The sequence below is a fragment of the Haliotis rubra genome, unplaced genomic scaffold, assembly GCF_003918875.1.
Source record: "Haliotis rubra isolate DU_JTF1 unplaced genomic scaffold, ASM391887v1 Scf1222, whole genome shotgun sequence".
Taxonomy (NCBI): Eukaryota; Metazoa; Mollusca; class Gastropoda; order Lepetellida; family Haliotidae; genus Haliotis; species Haliotis rubra.
The window spans coordinates 45,191-54,119 of record NW_025765140.1 but is presented as its reverse complement, the minus strand read 5'-3'; the positions used below and the strand labels follow the sequence as shown (position 1 = coordinate 54,119).

Sequence of the window (8,929 nt, the reverse complement as noted above, 5' to 3'; positions counted from 1 at the left end):
TTCTGGCAAATGCGAGTGAAAACTCTAACTTGAGTAAAAACTCGACTTAAGTTTGTTTCGAGAATTCGGGGCCTGTTCTTGTTGATCTTGAGACCGATCTTTTGCATTGCCATGCTTTGAGTAGAGATATAGTTTGTAGGTTACATACCAGATTTAAATCTACGTCTATGATTTGACTGTTTAACTGTCCTTTGTCGGCATGTTTCTTAGTTCACCTTTATGGGTTATCAATGTAAAGTTGTTTCATTCACGATATTGATGCAACACTGTGCCTATAAATCTTAACTCATACACAATTGCACCAAGATTTTGATTTTACAACAGTACAGACGCCTTAACAGCGACTGTCCCCGGGAACTGCAGACATGTTAAACGTGAACCGACAACAGCGCTATGAAAGCTCGCTCTTGATCCGTATAACTTTAGCCATGAGCATTTAACACTGACTACAATCAGTTGCTCTAGAACGAGAGACCCCGAGAATAGCTGACATGTTAAAAGTGTACCGACAATACCGCTCTCAAACATTTTGACCCTTTACAAGTTGACATACAAGTATTTAACACTTACAATAATCAGCTCCACGTAACATTGCAGAGTTATTTGTTCATGGTTTGTATGTGGTTGGGTGGATAGGTTTGGACTGTCGCGGCTGTGGTGAGACTGGCGGAGGTGAGTGTTATAGTTTGTAGCATACATATGGATTACGGACATGGTATATAGCCCCAAAATGCAAAAGACGAATAGAGTGAGGGCATTAATCTTGGTTTTGAAACGCAATTATAGAGGACGGGTAACTCAGCTGCGTTGGACGACTGGGATTATAGCACGGGTACGAGCATGAGGTACCAGGAAGTAGATTGAAAGATCAGGAACGTGTATGAAGTATGTGCATTGTTTGTTTGCTAGTTTCCAACGCCACTCTCAGCAATGAGGCGGCGGTCTGTAAATAAACTAGTCTGGACCAGACAATCCAGCGATCAACATCGTGAAATGGATGTACGCAATTAGTATACGATGGCACGTACGCACGAACTCAGCCATTAGACAACCCGTAAGTCGCCTCTCGTAAATAGAGAGCATGCCTTACGACAGATAAATCTAACCCTGATTTTCACGGGCCCTAGTCTGTGTATGTGACGAGGGTATATAAGACAGATATGTTGCATATGTATGTGAGGTTGGTGTAAAACACGGATATAATGCATATGTATGTCACGTGGGGGTATAACACGGATATGTTGCATGTGTATGTGACGTGGGTGTATAACACGGATATGTGTTTGTGACGTGGGTGTATAACACGGATATGTTGCATATGTATGTGACGTTGGTGTATAACACGGATATGTTGCATGTGTATGTGACAGGTTTGTATAACACAGATATGTTGCATGTGTATCTGCCGTTGATGTATAACACGGATATGTTGCATGTGTATGTGACAGTTGTGTATAACACGGATATGTTGCATATGTATGTGACGTGGGTGTATATCATGGATATGTTGAATGTGTATGTGACAGGTTTGTATAACACAGATATGTTGCATGTGTATCTGACGTTGATGTATAACACGGATATGTTGCATGTGTATGTGACAGTTGTGTATAACACGGATATGTTGCATGTGTATGTGACGTGGGTGTATAACACTGATAGGTTGCATGTGTACGTAATGTGGGTCCATAACACGGATATGTTGCATGTTGTGCATGTGACGTGGGTTTATAACACGGATATATTGCTTGTGTATATGACATGGGTGTTTAAAACTGATATGTTGCATGTGTACGTGACGTGGGTGCATAACACGGATATGTTGCATGTGCATGTGACGTGACGTGGTTTTATATCACGGATATATTGCATGTGTATATAACATTGGTGTTTAAAACTGATATGTTGCATGTGTATGTGACATGGGTCCATAACAAGTACGTGTTGCATGTGTATGTGACGTGGGCTTATAACCCTGATATATTGCATGTGTATGTGACGTTGGTCTATAACAAGGACATGGTGCATGTGTATGGGACGTGGTTGTATAACACTGATATATTGCATGTGTATGTGACATGGTTTTTAACACGGATATGTTGCATGTGTATGTGACGTGGTGTATAACATGCATATGTTGCATGTGTGAGGTGAGGTGAGGTGAAATTGGGTTTAACGTCGTGCTTGAGAATATTTCGCTCATATGACGACGCATGCGTGTTTGTGAATGTGCGGCTGTTTGTAATAGCCCAGACTTAAGCTGGTTTTATAGTGCTAGCCCACTGAGATACCATGCCGCAGTGAAGCATGAATACCCCCACTCAGACACATTATACTGACTCCGAGCCGACCAGTCCTTGTTGTACCCATTAATGCCGAGCGCCAGGCAGTGACCAACAAGTACCATATTTTAACGTCCTTTCGGTATGACGCGGTCGGGAATCGAACCCGCGACCTTCAGCTCTCCGGGCGGATGTTGCATGTGTATGTGACGTGAGTATATAATACGGATATGTTGCATGTATGTAACGTGGGTGTATAACACGGATATATTGCATGTGTATGTAACATGGGTGTTTAACACGGATATGTTGCATGTGCATGTGACGTGGGTGTATACCACTGACATGTTGCATGTGCATGTGACGTGGGTGTATAAGACTGATATGTTTCATGTGTATGTGACGTGGGTGTATACACAGATATGTTGCATGTGTATGTAGAATGGATGTGTATGTTATAGAGTATGCAACACGGGTATGTAGCTTTTAGTGGTGACTATTGAGGGGAAACAATTATTCCGATAAGGATGGTCTACTGCAACCAACTATTACAATACTATTCCAATAGCGGTTTTTTTCTCTCCTTGCATTGTCTCATTTACCAAATGAATGTATAGTTTATATAAGAAGTTGAAGTAGTTTCACTCTCTTTAACACCTAACAAAGAAACTTGAAACCCTTATCAAGTAAACAGTAAAAACATAAACACGTAAGATTGCAGATTTATTTGTTCGTGGTTTGTATGTAGTGGATAGGTTTGAATTGTTGTGGCTGTGTTGAGACTGGCGGAGGTACACTACGTGATTATTCACATCTGTAGTTCACACTTTCATCATTCAGAATGTTGGAAATCCATTAATTTTCCAAATATGATTCTTAAATTCCAGGCTCCGAGTTTGCTGTTTTGTTAAAAAGCGAGGTGACGTTTCTTTCGCCCGTGAGTATATTACACAAACAATATAATCGCCTCCTATATAATGTTGTATTCCTGGACTACTCTCGTTTATAATTACCTGGTGATGTTTTATCCTGAAGCTGTCACGATCACAACACGTGACGAGGATCTTCTTATATTTATGAATATTCATGTAGCCTACATGATTAATGCAGAAGTGTTATGCATCACGTCCAGATTACGTTACATATGTGCTAATGTGCTTTCAATTTTAAATACGATTCACGTTTCTGTATGCCATCAAGAATTGATAACAAGTATTGCCTTAGAGTTTGTGCTCCAAAATATTTATCATACCCACAAAAAGCGTTGATGTAATAGTAGTTCTTGTTTTTTGTAAGGAACAATGGATGAACCTAGTGTCTAGAGCGTTAGCACGTCTCCGAAGACCAGGGTTTGATTCCCGCTGAGTTAAAGATGACTAATCATATCTTTAATATTTAGAAGTTTAAGGAGAAAAACAGTGGTATCACAAAGTATTTCTCTTTTCAGTTTGATGAAAATGGCTCTAAACAGAAACCACGCGCACGCATTTCTGTTTCTCACTCTGATGTTCATCGCTGGTAAGTACGTTATATGTTCTGGTACATTCCAAAGAAACGTCTGTTTAAATATGTTTCATTTATTTTTTTGAATGTATTCGCATTTAATAAACTTTGCGTATCTTGTGAATATGAATAAGCAAGTGATTCCATGTTATTTGTCTGGTTAAAGAAACAATTATATTTGCGTCAAAGTTTTCAGAAATCAACACAGAATTAAGTCATGTCCATTAGGTTTCTTAGTTGCGCGAATTCAGCAGTGCCGTGAACAGATTTGATCATGTTTCTTGAAGGAGAATACACTTTCACCTTTGAAGATATGCCTATTTAGACCTATTGCTATTGATTTGAGCCCAGGATTGTTCTGGCAGCGTTATAAGAGCACTTCGTTGACTGAGACATTGACAAAGACATTGACAGGCGTGAAGATTGAGACTAGTAATGCTTTGATATTCACTGCATGTGTGAAATTGATTTTTGGTAGTAGTAGTGGTAGAAGTTGTAGTAGTAAAAGTAGTAGTTGTAGTAGTAGTAGTAGTAGTAGTAGTAGTAGTAGTAGTCCTAGTAATAGTAGTAGTAGTAGTGTAGTAGCAGTTAGTAGTAGCAGAAGTTTTAGTGGTAGTTGAAGTGAAGTAGCAGCCGCAGAGTAGTTGCAGTAGATGCAGTGGTAGTAGTAAAAGTAGTAGTTGTAGTAGTAGTAGTAGTAGTAGTAGTAGTAGTATAGTAGCAGTTAGTAGTAGTATAAGAAGTTTTAGTAGTAGTTGAAGTGTAGTAGTAGCAGCAGCAGTAGTTGCAGTGGTAGTAGTGTAAGTAGTAGTAGCGCCAGCAGCAGTAGTAGTACTGGCATTAGTGAGTGAGTGAGTTCAGTTTTACCCCGCACTCAGCAATATTCCAGCTATATGGCGGCGGACTGACATTAGTAGTAGAATTTGTTGTAACAGTAGTACATGCAATACACTGCAACTTGTGTAACAGGTAAGCAAGCGACCTTACAGTTACAGTAAGCACTACTATTTTTCAAAACTTATCATTTCAATACTTCTGTTTCCAAGGTTTCAAATGTGTTTCCTGCAGCAGCATTCACAGCAGTCTCATGGCCATCAATATGCGATAGGTGGTATTACTGAAGCGTATTCAGATGATTTATCATCTATAATCACGACAAGTGCCTCTCAAAGTAACCCTTTATACAAGTACGGGTGCTCAAGGTGTTGTCAACTCGTTAGAAATGGTCTTCATCAACCCATGCTTGTCGAAAGAGGCGACTAGCGGACCAGGTGGTCAGGCTCGCCGACTTGGTTGACACATGTCATTGCATCCCAGTTGTGTAGATCGATGCTCATTCTGTTGACCACTGGATTGTCTGGTCCAGACTAGATTATTTGCTTATAGCCATTATAGCCAGCTGAACTGCTGTCGAGTGTGGCGTTAAACCAAAACCAAACAACCAAGTTTGACCTGTGAAGTGTTGTTAAACAGTTTTTGTTCAGGAACAGCCAATCGCAGTCAACGAAACTGTCACGTGATACTTTGGTCGTCTGGTCAACTCAACCTACAAAATGGTATCTATCAAATGACTGGAAAGTTTGACAACATGTGTTTTAGGTGTGACAAATCTTTAAAATGTTAACAATATGTGTTGTCAAACTTTATTTTCCCGTTGAAGGCCGTTTTATGTCCAGACTGAGAGCAATACCAATACTGGATACACAATAGTCGGTGACAGAAGCAACTACACAGGCTTTGTATGGGTTCGACCTGATGACAAGTAACATTTTCAGCATCTTAAACATTTATCATATTTCATTTACATCGACCAAACAACGTACGTTCCAGGCGCAGCTTTAACAGACGCAGTTTGTCCAGATGGTGTTGGTCAGATTGACGAAGATAACAATTTCAGCTTCTTAAACATTTTTTTATATTTCATTTACATCAAACAAACAACGTACGTTCCAGGCGCTGCTTCAACAGACGCAGATTGTCCAGATGGTGTTGGTCAGATTGGTGAAGGATACAGAATAGTCTGTGACAGAAGCAACTACACAGGCTTCGCGTGGGTGCAACCTGGTGGCAAGTACGTCGTCACCTGCAACCCCAACTGCAGCTCTGTGGCTGGATACAGTGCAACCAGGAACACCACACTCCACGCTTACCATTGAGAATATTAGAGCTGCAGATGCTGGTACATGGAAGATCGTGGATGTGACTGCAGTGAATGCCTCTCCCGTCGAAGTGTGTCAACTGATGGCAGTTCGTGAGTGTTGAGTCATCTGTTTAATTGGTATTTTAGAAGTTGATGAATAATAAGAAAAGGTACACTACTTTATGGACAACAGCTTCTTGTTATATAAGGATGTTTCGGTATAAATGCGTATATTGCAAGAGTGAAGTAATAGAGCACAGAATCGACTTATGTACATCTAACAAGGTTTAAATAAGGAAACATTGCATGACAACGATATACAAATCCACACCAACACGTCGCATCATAATATATAAAGAAGTCGTTATCCATAAACCATCATCATTTTTGAGTGTCGAGTGGCTTCTCCCATCATCAGACTATCTGTCTCTCACCACACACTCCACACTTACTATAGAAAGTGTTAGGATGGGAGATGCTGGAACCTAGAGCTTACTGGACGCACTTGTCGTGGATGCTGCCCACACAGACGTATGTGAGCTGACGGTAACTGGTGAGCATTTGTGCGATATACTTCGTTGCACACAATATACAGTGCGCCCTGGTTATAATGCCACCCTGGATATAATGCGATGTTTTTGCCGGAACGGATTTCCTGGCTATGTAATACCCTGGTTATAATGCCAAACTGGATATAATGCCATTTGCCAATGGTTTTTGGAACACAAGTCATTTTCCCCTGGTTATAATGCCAATTACACTGGCTGCATATATGCTGATGGGCAAAAGAAACTTTCTGTTGCAAAATATTTCATAACATAAGGAAATATAATCAAATGCAAATTGCCCTTCAGTTATTGCCAACAACAAGAGTTCGGTTCTGACGAACAGCAGCGCAAAAACACACCTCTTGACAACTTGGCATTGAAGACAGCAAAATGCACGTGTTTTACATGTAAGGGTAAAATCCGTGTGAATGCATGGTATAAAACCACCTCACAGTACATAGCAGATCGTACTTCAGCTGAAAATTTACTATGTCGAAGTTCAGAGCGAGCAGGAGAGGGCGCTACAACGTTGCAAGAACCTTCAATTGCTCCGTCGTGACCGTCAGGAACCTTCGTCGGCGTTACCAACAGACTGGTCAGGCCTCAGACAGGTCCCGGACAGGCAGATCCCGGGTGCGCAGGAGTCCAACGGTAACGTCATCAGCGGCAACAGTACTCGGTCACCCAGTGAGTCGAACGACAGTGACAAGGAGACTACGGGCCTATGGTATCAGGGCCATCCGACCGTACCGAGGAACGCTGCTGACAGAGAGACATCGTCGCCTGAGGCTCCAATGGGCGACAAGAGTCAGTCTTTGGCATCTCCTTCACTGGCGTCGAGTGCTGTTTTCCGAAGAAAGCAGATTCTGTATATGAAGGGGCGATGGACGAGCTAGACTTTACAGGAGGACAGGCGAAAGGAATCGGAGCCGTATGGTGTAGGATGTGTCATGGTATGGGGCGGCATATGTGGTGACCAAAGGACAGAACTGGTCGTTATCAACAGTAATCTGACAGTTATATGGACCAGGTACTTCGACCGACGGTTGTCCCGTTTCTTCAGTAACAGCCACAGGGGATATTGTCCCAGCAGAACAATGCTCGCCCATATGTCGCTCGAGTCATCCAGACCTTATTTCACGCCAGCAACGTCAACGTCATGCCATGCACGCTATCCTGACAGGTCACCAATCGCGCACTTGTACAACCACCTTGATAGAGTTATTCGACGGAGACAGAATCCCACAGTTACAGTACAGCAAATGGCTCAACAGAAGGCGTGTGTTTGCATGTATTCTAGCCAGAGGTGGACATACTCGCTATTAGAGATTTATATTTTATTTTATATATAATTTATTTATATATATTTATATAGTGCCAATATCAAGATCACCTGCTCAAGGGCGCTTTGTTTTCCCTCGATCATTGGATGTCAGTCTCAAACGGTACAATGTATTATCAATCTCAACTCCCTGGGGATCATACAACTCTTGCAGCCACTAGGCGCACCGAGTTAATGTGGCTTTCCTATCTTTACGAGGTACCCATTCACAGCTGGGTGGACTGGGGCACGTAGTCACAGTATTTTGTCAAAATTTACTGCACGTTGCTGTACCCGCAACTAGGTGTTTGCACGCATTCATGTGGCTACCATCTGGTCATATACCAACGGATTCGTGGGTTCTTTTAAGTACACGGGGTTGTCTACTGTACACTAGGGTTGTGACAACACTGGGAGAGGCTGCGCGCAAAGTTGACACCAAGGTTGTACACCCGGTCACAGGTGGGCTCGATCCCGTCACCTCAAGCTCGCTGGATCACCTGGCGCCTTAGCCAGCTCGCCCACCATGCCCCCTGCTGATTTGCTGTGTTTCTCGAAACACTGATAGTGAATTCTCTAGTTTCACCCCATGATGACCATAACCTGTTCAATAAGTTATCAGCCCTGTTAAAAATCGAACGTCTGTCCTTATCACGTGCCTATGTCATTGCTTCATAACTTATAACTTGCAAACTTCGATTTCTTGTTGTTGTTTTTAGTGAGATCAAATTGAACAAGGAGAACGGGGTTTTTTTTGTGCCCGTTAGTAGTATACATAAATTAATTGGTTAATTGACACGGCTCAAATTTAATGATCAAACTCGTTAATACCTGAATTTCAAGCCGGCTTTAGAAATGAGTATTCTACAACTGATAACGTTTTCACCTGAAATGAAATAATTCAGAAATGTTTATCAAGAAAAAAGAAGAAAGCATATGTTGCCATCGTAGATTTTAAGAAAGCTCTTGATTCCGTCTCTCGATATAAACTTTGGTATTGTCTTCAATACTCTGGATTAAATGGGAAAATGTTAGCTGCTTTAAAACGTATAAATGTCTCCATTAAAGCATGTGTAAGATGCAACGATAATGTTCACACAGATAGTTTGATTGCCCAGTCGGTCTAAGGCAAGGG

At 41.6% G+C, this 8,929-nt stretch overlaps 1 long non-coding RNA gene across 1 annotated transcript; it reads left to right on the top strand.

Annotated features, from left to right (window-relative positions):
- Positions 1-612: 612 nt before the first annotated feature.
- LOC124265970 lies at positions 613-5,918 on the top strand. The gene is made up of 4 exons (XR_006895597.1): positions 613-672; positions 3,170-3,219; positions 3,730-3,800; positions 5,739-5,918. It is a non-coding gene; the product is annotated as an uncharacterized LOC124265970 (long non-coding RNA).
- Positions 5,919-8,929: the final 3,011 nt, after the last annotated feature.